The sequence below is a fragment of the Corylus avellana genome, chromosome ca5 (genome assembly GCF_901000735.1).
Source record: "Corylus avellana chromosome ca5, CavTom2PMs-1.0".
Classification (NCBI taxonomy): domain Eukaryota; kingdom Viridiplantae; phylum Streptophyta; class Magnoliopsida; order Fagales; family Betulaceae; genus Corylus; species Corylus avellana.
Window position 1 is genome coordinate 10,669,106 of NC_081545.1, and position 816 is coordinate 10,669,921.

Sequence of the window (816 nt, forward strand, 5' to 3'; positions counted from 1 at the left end):
TTCCACTTAAACCTAACAATTTCTTCAAGTCAACTAGGTGAAAGATAATGAACATGGGCAGTCACTCTATACACAAAACACAACAACAACATGGACAAACAGAGAAAAACAACGGATATGGAAAGTAATGCTACTCTTCATATTTATTTATTATGTTTATTTTATAGGGTAAAGTCCACATACCCCCCTCAAACTACCACCCAATTGACAATGTCCCCCTCAAACTTTCAATTGTGACAATGTCCCCTCCAAACTACCAAAACATTGTCAATGTCCCCCCCAAGATTAGCAATAAGACAAAAATGCCCTTATAGATTTCTCAATAAGACAAAAATAACCCTATAAATTAAAAAAAAAATGATTTTTTTAGAAAACAAAAAAAAATTAATTTAAAAATAATATTTTAAAAAAAAAACAATTTTTTTTAAACAAAAATTTTTTATTTTTTTTTAAAACAGAAATTTTTATTTTAAAAAAAAACTATTTTTTTATTCAGTTTTAAAAAACAAAAAATTTCATTTTATTAAACGAAAATTTTATTATTTTTTTAAACGTAAATTTTTATTTAAATAAAATTATAAAACAAAAATAAAAATAAAAAAAAAACGAAAATTTTCAATTTTTATAAAAAAAATCGAAATTTTTAAAATTTTTTTTCTTATAAAATTGATTTAAAAAAAAAAAAATCCAACGTTTGGATTTTTTTTTTTTTTGTTTGTTTACTAAGGGTAATTTCGTCATTGGGGGAAATATTGACAATTTTTGGTAGTTTGGAGGGGTCATTGTCACAATTGAAAATTTGGGAGGGACATTGTC